The sequence below is a fragment of the Dendropsophus ebraccatus genome, chromosome 10 (assembly GCF_027789765.1).
Source record: "Dendropsophus ebraccatus isolate aDenEbr1 chromosome 10, aDenEbr1.pat, whole genome shotgun sequence".
Classification (NCBI taxonomy): Eukaryota; Metazoa; Chordata; class Amphibia; order Anura; family Hylidae; genus Dendropsophus; species Dendropsophus ebraccatus.
In genome coordinates this window covers 67,986,715-68,003,124 of record NC_091463.1, presented here as the reverse complement: position 1 = coordinate 68,003,124, position 16,410 = coordinate 67,986,715, and positions in this window count along the sequence as shown.

Below are 16,410 nucleotides of genomic sequence, written 5' to 3'. Positions count from 1 at the left end.
GCATTCATGGGTTGTATGCCATCTTAAATTAATTTTTCCTATCTGATATGATTTACTTGGGCAGCGTACATTTCCCATGATGCCTCTGGCTTTGGAGAGGCAGACCGAGTGAGTCTTAAGTGCAGCAAGTGATAGATTAGTGACATAGAGCTCCTGTCCCTTTAAAAAGTTTTCCAGCATTAGAAAAACATTGGCACTCTCTTTCAGAGACAGCACCACTCCAGTTTGGGTAAAGTTTTGCATCTCAGTTCCATTGAAGTCAATGGAGATTAACTACAAACGAAAGTGGCCATGTTTTTCTAAAGCTGGATAACCACTTTAAAGTGTACCTGACATGACTGCCTGATGACAGATCAGCTGTGATTTCTTTTGTTAATACAGAAGTTTGGGCCTCCATGACTACAAACACCCATGTTTTTCAGGACTCCCTAATAGGGCCGGCATCAGCACAGGGCTTACCTGGGCAAGTGCCAGGGCCCACAGTGCCTCTAAGGGCCCAGAAAGGGAGAGGGGCCCGGTGTTCTAATGTTCAGCCTGCTCACTGTAGTGCAGGGTTAGCAAGTAACATCAGGAGGCAAAGAACGAGCAGGACCTGTCAGCGTCCTACACATATAGAGAAGAGGGTGAAGGATCTGATCACATGACGCGAAGGTCCTCAACCTTACAGTGTAGAGAGCAGCACGACAAAGAGGAAGAGGGAGAAGACTGAGCTGTAAGTGCTGTGTGTTAGTGTCTCAGTGTGTCAGTCAGTCAGTGTCAATCAGTCAGTGTCTGTGTTAATAATGTGTGTTTGTGTATGTTAGTGGTGTCTCAAGTGATTGTGCATAGTGTGTGGATAATGGATGCATAGTGGATGAATGAGGGGCCCGCTGAGGCTCTGTCGCTTGCAAAAACCTTGAGCCGGCCCTGCACCCTAGGGTGACATCCAACTTCTTCATATGCCGGAAGTTGAACTCAGACACTTTTCTGAAGTTCGCTCAACACTAATTACTAAGTAATATATCTTTATCAAAGCAATGTATTTTACATAAATGGTTATTTAACCCCTTAATTGTTTTCTATGCAGCGAAGAAAAGAAGGAGGCCCAGCATCTAGAAAGATAATACCATGATCTTGTATTGACCATGATCTTGTCTGACCTTGAGAAAGGGATTAGTGCAATCCTGAAACGTGTTATTTTTGTTGTTTTTTAATAAATTATCAGTACTTCCTTTTGCCTTGCTTTTTTACTCGGACCTGCGCCTGTTGGACCCAGTTGTGGAGTGGAGGATTCTGTTACTGTTACTATCCCGTTGTGGTTGCCTGGTAGTGGCTGCAGTTCATATACCTGCTGTGGTAGAGTATTGTGCCTTGTATTTGCACAACACCATCAGGTGAGAATCTCCATTTTCTCTTTTTCCTGATGCCCTTCTGCCTGATTTCTACACTATGGAGCGCTGTTCATTTTAATATATAAACCCACGTGGTAGGGTTTGACTGTTACATTGGTCATAGTATTACCATGACCTACACTCAGGTGGGCTATAGCATGTTGTGATATGTTTTCTATGTCCTAATAAATGTTATTCAGCATAGCATGGCCCAGTTGTTGTGCTATTTGTATTAGTTATTATTTGGTGATATCTCTCTCTCTATCTGTCCACACACATATCCACTTTAAATCGGAGTTCTCTATTGTTACCTTTAATAGGGATGATTTCTCAAGATATACAGGTTGTCTTGGACACATTTTCCTATAGCTTAGATAATGATCAGATTGAATTATTTGGATAATTTACAAGCAGTAGTTATCACTATGACTAGAAAATCTGAGTCAGGTCATAGGGTGCATGTGAAGCTAGCCTCGTCATGGACTGGTGAAGGCTCTGTAAGTTACCATGGCATCCTTATCATGAATACAGCAGTCATAAATTAGGAAATAATGATGGTACCAGCGGTAGTATATACACATTACACATAGAATAGGCTATAATGATAAAAAATAAAAATAAAATAAAATAAAAAATAATAATAAATATATCCATGATTATAGATATTACATCTTTGTCCATCTTTGATATCCCTACATAGTGATTAGTCACTTCTGCTTATACCACTCCTATATAATAGGGTACCGTTTGAGTTCTTTCCCGTTTTTGTTCTGTCCTTCACTTAAAATATTTCACAGAAATGACAAATTGCAATTTAATGACATATGCTGTCAGTGTTAATGCATCACGGTTATTTTCTGTGATGATGTTTTCTATCTAAATCATTAGGAACCCGGAGGATGTTACTCATATCTGTCATTTTACTATACAGTTTCTATAGTGATGATGGTGTAAGCTTGGCTAGCTCTATATGTTAGTAATATATATTGAAAACCGTCTACATGCTGTGATACACTTATAGGAAGCAGAATAGGACATGGGGGTTGCCAATTCCTGCTATGAACTAGTAGCCAAGGCTTCAGCTTTCAATTTGTTCTAAAGCTATACCATACAGTAATATTGTTCCCTAGGGTAATAGGTGCTGGAAATAATCTAGCCTTTCCTCACAGTCGCATAAACACAGAAGGAAAGACTTGGATATAAACTACTGTATATTGTTGGACTTGGATTCAAACTCTTTATGTAGCCATCTATTTTTTTTTCTTGTTTTTTTTTTTTTACATTACAGAGATCCTATAAGTATATCACCTTCCTATTACAAAATTACAAACATTCCCAATATTGCACCACATACATCAATTTACATCATAAGGGTTCCTGTAATCCTATTTCATTGTTAGATTCACATCCCAGGGGCCCCTATGTTCTTGCTACAGTATATACATCCACAGAACAGACCTGTCAATAAATATACAAGACTCACTACCTAATTCAATTCCATACTGATATACAGGCGCAGATTTGTGCCTTCTCCGTGGCATACGCCGACTGTAATCCCAGCTTTCCGGAAGGACAGGCTAGGGGGAGCGACAAGGCGGAGATAAAGCAAGGCCTCCTCCGGCGCCAGATTTATCATGATTTATGCCTTCTCACAGGCGTAAATCATAATAAATATCTACAACTGCTTCCAAGTAGGTGTACATTTGCTTTGAAATGCCTGTGAGCTTTACTAAGATGTGTTCGTCTCTTAGTAAATCGGGACGGGGAAAGGGACAAGGGGTGTTTATTTAAAACTAGTACATGAGTACTCTAGTCTAGATAAATCTCTCCCATAGTTTATAGACTAGGAATGCAAAAATATTGAAATTAGTTACTTTGCACTTTCCTATCCTCCAGCCACCCAACACAGCCCTCTAAACCACCCTCCCGCTCCAAAGGACAATGGAGGAAAGAGAGAAGAAAAAGAATAATAAGATAAAAAAAGGTCCCAATTTCCACTACCAGTTCTTCCAAACCTTAAGGAATTTCTACAAACAATTCATCTTTTTGGATAATTAAATTCTTTCATACTGATTGATTTGATTAAGTGAATTTCGCCATTCAGTTATTGATAGAGTGTTTTGGGAAAACCAGTTCCTTTAGGGTCCTATTTCACAGGCCGAGCAGGGCCGATCAACAATGTAAATGAACACCGAACTGCTAAATCAGCGCTCGTTTACTGGGCCTATTTCACGGCCCGACAATCATTTAGCGAGGGCTGCAAGGACATTGTTACTGATGTCCTTGCAGCCCTTGTTTCATACATTACTTGTCCAGGCACAGGTCTTCAATTTCTCCCAGTCCTGCGCTGCAGCAGCTTCGTAGCGGCCTGTCTGAGCTTTCAGACCCGAAGCCAATCACTGTCCGGGACCGCAGCGGCCAGTGATTGGCTAAGTGGTCTGTCAGTTCAGACAAACCTGAAGCTCTGAAGCTGCTGCGGCGCAGGACTGGGAGAAGAAGAAAACCTGCGCCTGGACAGGTAAAGTATGATTTTAGGTTTGAACCTAAATGAACGATCAGCAGCTGATCGCTCTCTCTATTCCACAGAGCGATAATCGGCCGAATCGGGCCAATTCAGCTGATTATCGCTCCGTAGAATAGGCGCCTTAGAATAGTTAATCTGGCATAGAATAAACACCTTTGCTATATTACACCCAGAATAGCCACTGAGCATATAAATGGTATATTGTATTTCACTTTTTGTTCTAGTTCCCTCCAGATCCGTATTTACGACCATAAATAATGATCAGGCTCATTATTTAAATCCCTAATTAAAAACATGGCTGTATTTTCGCCTTAAAATGATGGCCGTTCTAAAATATGGCTGAAAAAAAAACACACGTGTAAACTTACCCTCAGGCTGTGTACCCACACAGTAAAATAAAGCGAAATACATCAGTAAAATTGGTATAAAATGGGGTATTTCAGATTTATTAATATGCTACATGAAAGTCTATGGAAAAACAAGTGACTATGCAACCATTAAAAAAAATATGTATAATTTCTACAATGTGTACACTGACTAACACTGTTCCATAGACTTTAAAGAAGCACAACAATCTATTCAAAATACATTCACACTTAATACCTATTCTAGGCTATTTTAGGATTTTATCACAAAATGGCGGGTGTCTAGTGATAATGATGGCCACAAATAGTGATCATGAACACTATTTGCGGCCATCATAATAAAAAGATGTTTAATGACGTCCTGTTCCTATAGTGGAGATATAGCCTCACTGTCGTAGTCTGCTTTTATTTTTTAAAACAAAGCCTTCAAGGACAACTCTGACGCTGGAGAAAAAAGAAAAAAACACTCACAAGCACAGATTTCATACATACCCTCACTCCTGAGTCAGTCTTTATTTGAATTTCCCACCATTTGCGGTATCCCAGAGCTTCAGCAAGCATCTCCACTTCCTGATTCTTCTGCTGGAGAGTATCAGATGACTGACAGCTTGCTCTGCCAGTCGGAGCTGAGCAGACTGTAAGTCATCTGATGGAGTCATAGAGGGGCTGGACAGCGGCTGGAGAGTGTCGGACAGCTTGCTCAGCCAATCAGAGCTGAGTGAGCTGGGAGTCACCTGAACACCTAAGAAACAAGATGACACCTTAAGAAGATCCTGTGGTCGACAGGAATCAGGTATGTTTAGAGGAGGGAAAACATAGGGAAGGGGGGCAGAACAGTAATCAGAGCACATCACATAGTTATATAACTAAGGTTATCACCGGAGTTGTCCTTTAATGTTTTTGTTTGTTATAAATGTAATAATAATAATAATAATAATAATAATAATAATAATAATAGTTTTCAAAGTAGACTTGTACTTTCTTTAGCTTTAATATATTGTGTTGTTATTGTATCCAATGTTTCAATAAATATTTACTTATAAGTTTATATTATGATAAAAATGAGTCAACAGTTAGAAGAAAACACAATGATGTTGAACATTGTTAGTTGTAGGTAAAGGTCCACAGAGACCAGTAGGAGTCAGCAGTGACTTTGGCAAGTGTGATTTCTTTTCACAGAAAGGTTTAGAGGACAGAAGGTTGCTATATTACCTTTTCTATCACAAAGAAATGCTTAAAAAACAAAAAATGGTTCTCCTGTGGTCTTCCTTAGTCTATGAGTGAGCATGTTCTAATTTTATATCATATTAATAGATCATATCTAATGTATAATATATTATAGTTAATAATAACAACCTTCTTATTATTTATATATACAGTGGTGCCTTGGATTACAAGCATAATTCGTTCCGGGACCGTGCTTGTAATGTAAATCCACTCTTAAACCAAAGCAAATTTTCCCATAAAAAATCATTGAAATGCAGACAATTGGTTCCACACTCCAAAAATAATGATTTATTATTCTGAATAACATGTAAAACAGAGGAAACAAACATTCAGAAACAGCAGAATATGTGATATTATAAGTTACTGTACAGTAATGGAGAGGATGGGAAACACAAGGACTGACAGAGACTGCAGGAAGTATGATGGAATGAGCAGGGCAGATGTGGGCACATACATGCAGCAGTCTCTGTCCGGGGAGAGAGGGGTTACAGCTATGGAGAGATTACCTCCACAGTCCCCTGATGTAAGCCCCAGCCTGAAGTGGATCTGCTATGATTTGGGAGGTGATTGAGACTTCCTGGGTCAGAGTAAAGTGCTGTAGACCCCACTATGCAGACCATGCCCCTCCCCCACTCACCCTCCCACCCAGTACAGGGAGCTCCTAAACCAAAGCAATGCTCTTAAACTAAGTCACAATTCTGAAAAACTGTGAGCTCTTAAACCAAATTACTTTACCAAGGTACCACTGTGTGTGTGTGTGTGTGTGTGTGTGTGTGTGTGTATATATATATATATATATATATATATATATATATATACTGTGTATATATATATATATATATATATATATATATATTGGCATATTGCAAACTAATCTCTAGATCCATTTTGACTAAGCAAACATGACGATCTTAGCATTTCTCCATCTACATGAGGAGCCAGTTGTCTTATACATGTGAGCAAACAAAATATCTTATAGTCATCTTATCAAGAAATTATTTTTTGTACTGTTACAGCACTATTTTTGTAAAAGTAATGAATGATAGGAAGTGCAAATTTAATGGGAAATTGAAAAGGGTCTCTCTCCACTGCTTCCACCATTATCATGAGTTTCCCAATATAATGGGAAGCATGAGTGGAGATATACTGCAGACACTTCCCCTCAACCCATAACACTAGATTTCTGCCTAGATCTGCTTTTTACCATAATAACGGCACCGCTCTTGTCCTTGGGCTGTGTTTGGTATCTCTTCCTTCAAGTTCAAGTGAATGGGGGCCAAGCTCCAATACTAGGGCCTATGTTTCTTGGAAAAAAGCAGACAGTATACTTAATATTGTGCAATCTCTTTCTTACTAAGAGTAAAAAGAAGCATTTTACAACCGTCAAATACTTTAATTTTGCAAAGCCCCGTTTCCCTCCTCATTTTCTAATCTCTTTTGATGAAATCATTAATTTATTGGTTTATACATTATGCAGATTCTGCTAATTTATATTTCTTAATTATTGTACTTTAATGCAATTTTTATGACCATGTAGCGGGTCACCATTAAAATACGGTTCACCATTGAAATAATTATTCCAGATTATACCAAAAATTTTTATCCTGTGAGGGTTTACTAAAATGCTGGACAATCAAGAGATGGGATGGGCGAAGTATTGATGCCTTTGAAGGCCTTGAATATTTGGTTCGGTAAGGAAAGCACGGTACATCTATGACCCTTTAAAACCTTTAAGGGTGAAACATTCTGTGCTGATTAATATCCTATTTCTGATGCTGAGCTTCATCTCTTTTATAGCCATAATGCTAAAGGGCTTGTCCATACTTTTTTTTTAGTTCCTTAATGGGGTTTAAACTTACTATAAAAAAATTGTAAAATTGTAAAATTGTTTAGTGTACAGTATTAGTAAATGTACTCACAGCCCTTACTGACAGTAGCTCCCTGTGTACCACATAGAGCTAAAGTTAGACTCCTCTCCTCCAGGATGTGCTCTCCTGCTCTGTGGTGAGTCTGTCCATAAGACGGCTGACATTGATGTGCACGTGACCATGACCCGCCCCCGGTGTCCTCCATAGGCATATACAGGCTCAGTGTTGGACACTAGCTCCTCCATGTCAGCCATCTTATGGACAGAATCACCACAGAGCAGGGCAGCAAAACCTGGAGAAGGCGAGTCTGATTTTAGCTCTAAGAGATACACAGGGAGTTGCTGTCAGTATATGCTGTAAGTACAATTACTAATACTGTACACTGAACAATTTTACTATAAAGTGGCCAACCTTTTTTCATATATATGTGGCACGCATGGGACATACTTCGTTGTTCCAACACGACAATGATCCAAAACACAAGGCCACGTTGACCTGTCATTGGCTACAGGAGAACAAAGTGAAGGTTATGCAGCGGCCATCTCAGTCTCATGGCTGCAGTATCATTGAGCTACTCTGGGGAGACCTCAAGTGTGCAGTTCATGCAAGACAGCCCAGGAATTTACAGGAACTGGAATCTTTTTACCAAGAAGATGTACCATTTGAGAAAATAAGGAGCCTCATCCACAACTACCACAAAAGACTTCAATCTTGGGATGTCTTGCATGAACTGCGCACTTGAGATTTTCCCAGAGTGGCTCAAAAATATTGAGGTCAGGAGACTGAGATGGCCATTCCAGAACCTTCACTTTGTTCTGTTATCCAAGCAATTGATAAAGCCAGTCAACGGTGTTCAAACTATGATTAACAAATGGAAAATCAGGGGCTCTGTAAATACTAAACTAGCAGTTTGGCTATATCAAGATGCACAATAAGTAGGCAAGAAAAATGGGCTGCATGGTAAAGTCGCCAAAAGAAAGCCATTAATGGGCAAACGCCACAAAGTATATCACCTACAATACACCAAACAGCACAGAGACAAGTCTGAAAAGTTCTGGAACAAGGTAATTTGAAGTGATGAGACTAGAAATGAGCGAACATGCTTGTCCGAGCTTTGTACTGGTTCGAGTATTAGGGTACTTCATGGTACTCGAGTTATTTGGACACATCCACAACTACCACAAAAGACTTCAAGCCATTGATGTTAGAGGGGGGTAATACACAATAATAAGAATTGGGGTATGTTAACTCTTTATCAAGGTCATTTGGATGTTTTTGGTTGTCATTATTATGATTTAAAAAGAGAAAACACAGTAGTTTGACAATAAATGGCTTTACACAACCACTAACCACGAGAAGGAAAAAAGTTTCTTTATTACCATTCATATTCTCTGAAAAAAGGACAAGAAAACAAGAATTCTGCATTTGCACAATAAATATTGCTATTGTATATATGACATTATCTCAGTTGTTCTTTATGGTATTGGTTGTTGGCAAGGGCAAAGAAGAGTCCTGTCTCTACATGACATGTTCAGTAGAGAGCAGACAATACATGTCATGTGACTGGTTAGAATTTTGCAAGTGTTATTTATAAGGTTGACCTGCAGGAAGCATGGAATACTGCTCTGTTTACCTTTCAGTCAGTCTGCAATATTTTCTGGGTGCTCTTAGGCCCCTTTCACACATCCACTTATTTTGTCCGCAAATGTGGACAGAACAACGTCCCATTAATTTCTAGGGCCTTCTCTTTTTTTACATATTTCTCAGGGCATTAATTGTATTATGGCATAGGATAGTATCTACTTAACATTATCATGTATTTTCTACAGCTACTGTTCCTTTAATACAATGTAAAATATCTGTCATAGTATAATAAATTTCAAATGCACTTTCAGGAAATATGATTTTCAAAACTTTTAGATATGCTTTATTGTAGAATTAATGCAATGCCGTAGGTTTAGCTGCTAAAAGAATATAAAAATCCCTGAAACCTAGAACTAAAAGAATATGAAGTGTTCAATTACAGATATGGCTGTATGTGCTGACAGAAAGGTCACTCCTTTGTGGTGTGTAAGAGAAGGTTAAGCCAAGTTTTATGTCGATCTCAGTGCAAGCATCACTCCTGTTCTGTTGGATTTTACCTCTTAAACCATAGAAGTTTAAACAAAAGGGGTAATTGAAATATTAGTCCACACCTAGATGAGAAATAGTTGTAATGAACAGCAAATGGACACAATACAAATAATTATATCATGACTTACTGAATAAAGGAATGGTGGAGAATACTGAATATGTAAGATTATTCTAAAATGCTGGATCTTACATCAAGTTGAATAAAAGGGAGAAATACAATCTTTTCTGTCCACTTAACATTAAAGGGGTTATCCAGCGCTACAAAAACATGGCCACTTTTCCCCCTACTGTTGTCTCCAGTTCAGGTGCGGTTTGCAATTAAGCTCCATTTACTTCAATTGAACTGAGTTTCAAAACTCCACCCAATCTGGAGACAACAGTAGGGGGAAAGTGGCCATGTTTTTGTAGTGCTGGATAACCCCTTTAACATTACAATCTTAAAGAAGTATTCTCATCACACAGGTGAAATGGGAATATCCATCAGAATACAGTGGCCAGGAATGTGTGGGATTACAAAGTCAAGTGTATACCTTTTCTACAATTTGTGCCATATTTTATATACAGTTGTGCTCAGAAGTTTACATACCTGGGCAAAATTTGCTTTCTTGTCCTTTTTTTCAGAGAATATGAATGAACACAAAAACTTTTTTTCCCACTCATGGTTAGTGGTTGGGTATGGAGGAAAAAACTTCTCACCAGAATGCTGTCATCTTCGGATTGATGAACAACAATATGCTCTGTAAATACAGGGCACAGTATACTCACAACGTCTCTATGACTTTAAATTCATTTATTTAGAATGTAGATGAAGCATATACAAAAGCTCGAAGCTCACAGCGGATGTAAACCTCACATTCGGAAGCCCAGGTACGTCCTCCTCACGGACGTTTCGGATTAAACAAACTCCTCCTTCCTCATGCACCTGAGGAAAGAGGAGGAAAGAGGAGTTTCCATCAGCTGTCATTGATGTTGGAGGGGGCAATAGGCATAAATATTACGATAAGTAGAAACATTACTTATAAAGTAGGATTGGCTTAGGAAGTACTTCATAAGGAACGTGTAAACAGCACCTGTTATCAGTGTCTATTATGTTACAGAATACCCCTTTAACTTTCATTGGTCACTTGACACAATTTCCATATTAAAGTTTTCATATAAACACCTGTATACAAAAGAGTCTGGTGACTGCTGTAGTGGTGACGAGATAAAATAAAACTTCTGACACTGTAAATCTATCTAGAGTACATAGAGATCATCTAGCACATACCAAGTATTGGCCATTAAAGACTCTGCATAAAATAGTCACGGTAGTAGGATTACAGTCACAGTAGTAGGGTGTTTTTAAGACACTAAACCCCCAACAAAACAAGACCCCCTCCATAACTATAGGCTGATTTACTGCCAAACGCGTGGTCTAATGACAGGCACGTTTCTTAAATGTTACTTTACCCAATTGTCTTTGCCCAATTTGCCCAAAGAACTGCCCAAAGGGTGCATGCAATTGCGGCTGTAAGGCCTATTACGTTCCCTCCTTAGCAAGATGCGGAGCGGATGCAGGGACAAGGCTCGACCTCTGGTATGTAAGACATCTGGGCATCCTGTCTCTCTTGATGCCACACACAGTTGTGCACCTGTGAATGTAGAGGTGACAGCCATCATGGTGGAAGTTACCTGGTTAAGGGGGAATGACTGCCACATGGGAGAAGGTGATAAAGTGTTGGGCGCTTGAGGGACTCCATGGCTTGTAGGAGGAGCTGATGAAATGGAACTGGCGACTGCAGGGACGGTTTCTGTTTTTTTATGGAGCTTCTTTCAACAAATAGGGTTCGGCCATGATTGGGATATCTTTGGAAGCCATATCCCTTGTATTTGTTGAACTCCTGCTCGGTGGCTAGCCTACCCTCAGGACATGCTTCACCTGGGTGCAGGTGCTCCATATCTCTTTTGACATCCCACTCTTGCTCCTTCTTCTCTCCAAAACATCTTCTAAAAGTCAGAGGTGAAGCAGAAGGAGGTAGTGTTGGTGTAAGAGAGGTTGACTGCTGTCTTCCTAGCCCCACTAAGGATCTACCTTCAAGAGTTTTCGGAGGGGACTCAGAACATGGCATCCTTAGTGGGATTACTGCAGCTTCACCAATCCCACGCTGATTGCAAGGTGCGCCACTTACATTACTGTCCGTGTTCTACAGCACGTCTTCTCATGGCTCGTTCTCCTTATAAGAATGGGTGTAAACACTCAGACCTGGACCAATCAAAACTTTTAACATGTCTCCATGACATGTCAAAAGTTTCCCAAACGACAGTGACACTGTAAAGGAGAGCTTGAACATATTATGAACATCAAAGTGAATGACAGCAAAGCATGTGATGTGTTTAGGTGAAACATCTAGCTCACATAGGTGATATAGGTGTTTGGTAAGAATATTCCTAAGGCTGATTTCTCACACATTTATCTCTTGATGAAAAGCCACACATTTTTAGGATGTTTTTCATGGCATCTCTGTGTACATTGGGTTGCCGCCAGACGTTACGTAATAGTCTAAAGTAAAATCTCACTACGTACTAATCATTTTTAGGTTTCTCCATTTTTGGGGTATGTGACTTTGCTTTAAATTGGAGCATATTCTAGGTAAGGGGATTTCTATGTTGGCTTTGCCATAGACTTTTATAAATTCTTTAAAATTAAAGGGGTTGTCCGGGACTTTCTAATAAACCAGCACTGCATTGACTTGGGTGTTTCATGTTGCCTTTTCTGCTACAGCTTCTATCAGGACTCATATGTGAGCTACGGTGGAGACCAAATGGTGCTCTGGGAGCCGATTGATTTTATTATTAATAATGTGCAATGTTTCCTTTTACTGCGGCCGTATTGTAAGGATATTGAACAGTTGCTTTCATGTTGCCCTGCAGATTACAGTTGATTGCCAGGAAAGAAAGGAACGAACTAAGATGTGTCTGTTTCCAGTTACGATGAATATAAATGCATATGGAAATGTAAATCTCATTCTTACCTGCTCCAAGGTTTGTTAAAAAATTCATTACCATTCGATGCGGCTGTATGCATAAGCCTAATTGGTAAATCTATACCCTGTAACAATTTCTGGTGTTTTGTTTCATTAGTGAAGCTTTTGTGCAGGTTTGACTTAGGATGATGCATTTCATGTCGACTTATCAGCAACGAACAACAAATCAATATTTATTCATATTCTCACTTGCCTGCTTGTGGCCATTGATGTAACTCAGCTTATAATATTCTTTTTGTGTGATACAGTTCAACATATCCTAAGAGAACTGAAATTAATATGACCTCTTTGATGTAAAATAAAGTTAGATTTTGTTCTTGTAGAACTAGCCTGTAAGTTGCCAGTGATGCTATTATTTATGCATTTTACTTTCATGCAAATCAGATTTTGTACTCTCTGAAGTTGTAAAAGGAACATCTTCATTTTCTTAAAAGAAGCAACACTTCAAAGCGGCTGACAGCATGGAGCTCGAGAGTCTGGAATGTTCCAGCTGCCCAGTTACGTGTTTTGAGGTTCATCCTGTTTGACTGGTGTGTTATGCGCTGGCTGCTTTGCCATTGTTCCTTCTGCTATGGTTTACATATTTTTCAGTTACCAAGGATCCCATAATTGTCCTTGAAGGTTTCAGATGGAAAAAATATTAAATAATAATAAAAAGTAACGGTGCTAATTCCTTAGTGGACTTTTCACATGGCTAACCAGAGATGAACTGGATCCATCTTTTTAAGTAAAAAAAAAAGAAAAAAATGTTGATCACTTTGACATGAAAAATTACTGGTCAGGTCCTATCATTTTAGTGGTGATCGATTTATTATCTTGGCTTATTCTCCTCTAGATTAAATATAACACGAACCTAAAAGAATATTATTATTATTTTACTTTTTTTTGTTCACAGTCAGCAACATCAATTAACTCATAGAACATAAATAATTTTAGATTTTAATTTTTTTTTATTTATCTGCAAAGAGGTCTAAAGAAACATTTTTATTTTGTGTATAAGTACAATATGCTCATATGAGCTAAGAGACAGACAGCAAGAGTCTTGATACTAGTAAAGGTTAGGAAGGTAGATTTTGTTTGTAATTAGAGATGAGCGAACTGGGTTCGGGTTCGAGTCAATCCGAATCTAAACGATCAGCATTTGATTAGCGGGGGCTGCTGAACTTGGATAAAGCTGTAAGGTTGTCTGGAAAACATGGATACAGCCAATGACTATATCCATGTTTTCCACATAGCCTTAGGGCTTTATCCAAGTTCAGCAGCCACCGCTAATCAAATGCCGAAAGTTCGGGTTCGGATCGACTCAAGCACGTTCGAGGTTCGCTCCTCTCTATTTGTAATCAATGGTGTCAGTAGCAGGTAGACAATTAGCAAATACACTAATGTTCTGATTGCCCCCCTTCAAGTTGCTATGGTGGCTTTCATGGTTGCTATGGTAGAATGCAAATGCAGCTTGCAGTTAGGCTGTACTAGTGGATCACTGGTATTACAATGCACTGTGATAGTTAAATATTTAATGTTTAAAGTTTAATTTGTAAGCAATTGAAAGACAAAAAAAAAAGAAATCTGAATTCTAAATATATACATACTTAGTATTGCTACCCCTAGAAATAATAAACTATTTAAATATAATATTATTGGCTCCACATAGTGCTGTAAACAGAAAAAAAGGGAAAAAAAAAAAAAAAAAAAAAAAAACAGAATTGCTAGTTTGTGGCCAAATCACATTCCAAGAAAAAAAAAAGGAATTAATAAAAATAAAAAATGCCTATCTACTCCAAAATGGTATGAATGGCAAAAAAAAAAAAAAAAAACAACAAAAAAAAAAACAAATGTAATCAAATTACAGATCACATTACAATAAAATAAGACCTTACATGGATCTGTAGGTGTAAAAGTACCACTGTTTTAAACATTTTTTTTTAATTAGTGAAACAAAAAAGGTACAAAAATGTGCTATTGCTATAAATGTACCAACCTGCTCCATAAAGATAACATCAGTTTTACCGCAAAGTGTATGGCACCCTCCCTCAAAAAAAAGTTGCTGAAATGCAACTTTTTATAAAATAATATTCTTTTAGTATTACCACATCCAAATTAGCCTGTGCTATAAACTTATCTCAATATTTAAGCCACGCAGTGGGAAAAAAAACTACTATACCATGAACACTGTATTTTATTAGTCTGCCGCTCCCAAATGTGCCATTAACTTGTCCCAAGTTTTATGGAACAACTTTTCAGTAGTAAAAATAATAAGCTATACTTACCTGTCTTGTTTGCTGCAGTCACGGTAACTCCTGGTCCCTATTCCTCATGGCTTCTTCCTAATTAAAGGGGTATTCCAAACACCCAACCTATTGTTAGCTAATAGAAAATGCATAAGAAAGCAATTTTGCATATGCATTGCATTAGCAAAATTTATTTCTTTTTAAGATTGGACCTGTGGTGTCCCTGTATAGAGGTCAGCTTATTGCCTAGGTTCCCAACCACCTCTCTCAGAATCACCCTTTAATGTGACAATGCAGAAACTTGTCCAATCAATTACTGACTTGGGAGATGGCTGCTAGGACTGCAGCTGTAGGGGAGCAAGTTAAGTGAGTATAGCTCAGTTAGTACTTTTTCTACACCACTAGCCTTGAAATTTTACTTTTCTCCAACATTCCCCTTAACCCCTTAAGGACACATGATGTACCCGTATGTCATGTGTCCACTTTCAGGATTCAGAGAGGGGTCACGCTGTGACCCTGCTCTGAATCCCACCACTACTGGCTGTTATGTGCAGCCAGAGACTGCAGCTATTAGTGGGTTCGGGCGATCGCCTCCCCCACTAATTAAGCTGATGGCTGCATTTAAATGCCTCTGATCGCCCCTTTGTGGTGGTTTAGTGGTGGGATCTCTGCAATCGATAGATCTTTTCAGCAGACCAGAGCAATACAGCACTGATCTAATGGATCAGTGCTGTATTATGTATACTACACTGATCTATATGATAGTTGTACATGTCAAATGTTTTTATTAATAAAATCCCCTACAAAAAATTCAAATCACTCCATATTTGGTATCACCGCGTGCATATTCGACCAAACTATAAAATTATCACATTCCTGATCTTGCATGGAAAACAGCGTAAGTGCAAAAAAATTGAAAGTGCAAAATTTTCCACTTTTGGTTGCATCAAATGCAGAAAAATTTTAATAAAAAGTGATCAAAAAGTCACATATACACAATCAAGGAGCCAATAGAAAGTACAGACCATAGCACAGCTCCATAGACTAAAATAAAAGCATTATAAGCATATTCATAGAGCAATTTTAAGGAACATTTAGTTTATTTTAATTTTTAAAAAAAGTTTTTAAGGTTTTAATTTTTAAAAAGCTGTCAAATAAAATAATTATTTTTTTTTCAATTTTACCAAGTGGCTCAAAAAATAAGGGCTCATGTGGGTTTGTAGGTGAAGAAATGCAAGCGCCATGGCCTTTTAAAATGAGGAGAAAAAAAACTAAAGCGCAAAAGTGAATATTGGCGAAATTGGATATCTATGGATATGACCTTGTTGGGGGCTTATGCATGGAACTTACCCATCATGGTCGTATCCATGGAAACCCAATATTTGGCGGCAAGAGCAACTTATGACATGTACGATTTATTTCTTTTAATAAGTTATTCCATATCCCTTAACAATTAAATAGTTTGACATTCACTGAAAAACTTTTGTAAAAACTTCTGTAGTGTTGAGATACTAACCAAAGTCCTGGTTTAAGTTTCATGCACTTAGCACTTCATCAGAAAGCTCCCTGATAATGGATCTCTGTTTTTTATATATTCCTTCTGTTATTTAGTGTTTTTAGACTTAGTTTATACGTCAGTAATTGCTGCAAGGGCTAAGCTAAAAAATACTCA